This window comes from Octopus bimaculoides, chromosome 17, assembly GCF_001194135.2.
Source record: "Octopus bimaculoides isolate UCB-OBI-ISO-001 chromosome 17, ASM119413v2, whole genome shotgun sequence".
Classification (NCBI taxonomy): domain Eukaryota; kingdom Metazoa; phylum Mollusca; class Cephalopoda; order Octopoda; family Octopodidae; genus Octopus; species Octopus bimaculoides.
In genome coordinates, this window is record NC_068997.1 from 2835524 (window position 1) to 2835871 (window position 348).

Sequence of the window (348 nt, forward strand, 5' to 3'; positions counted from 1 at the left end):
TATATATATATATATATATATATATATATATATATATGTATGTATGTATATGAATGTATGTATATGTATGTATGTTTATGTATGTATGTATGTATGTGTATATATATGACTATGAATGTCTACGTGTGCACATACACACATACGCACACATCCTGTTGTAATGCTGGCGTGACTTTCAACTTCGTATGTTACTTTATTAGTTGCTTACAGAGATTCCTTGCCATCTTTTCTTATACATGGAAACTGCAAACTGAAAGCTATATATAAATACACACACATCTTGTTCCCTATACATATGTGTTTGTGTGTGTGTGTGTGTGTGTGTGTGTGTGTGTGTGTGTGTGTGTG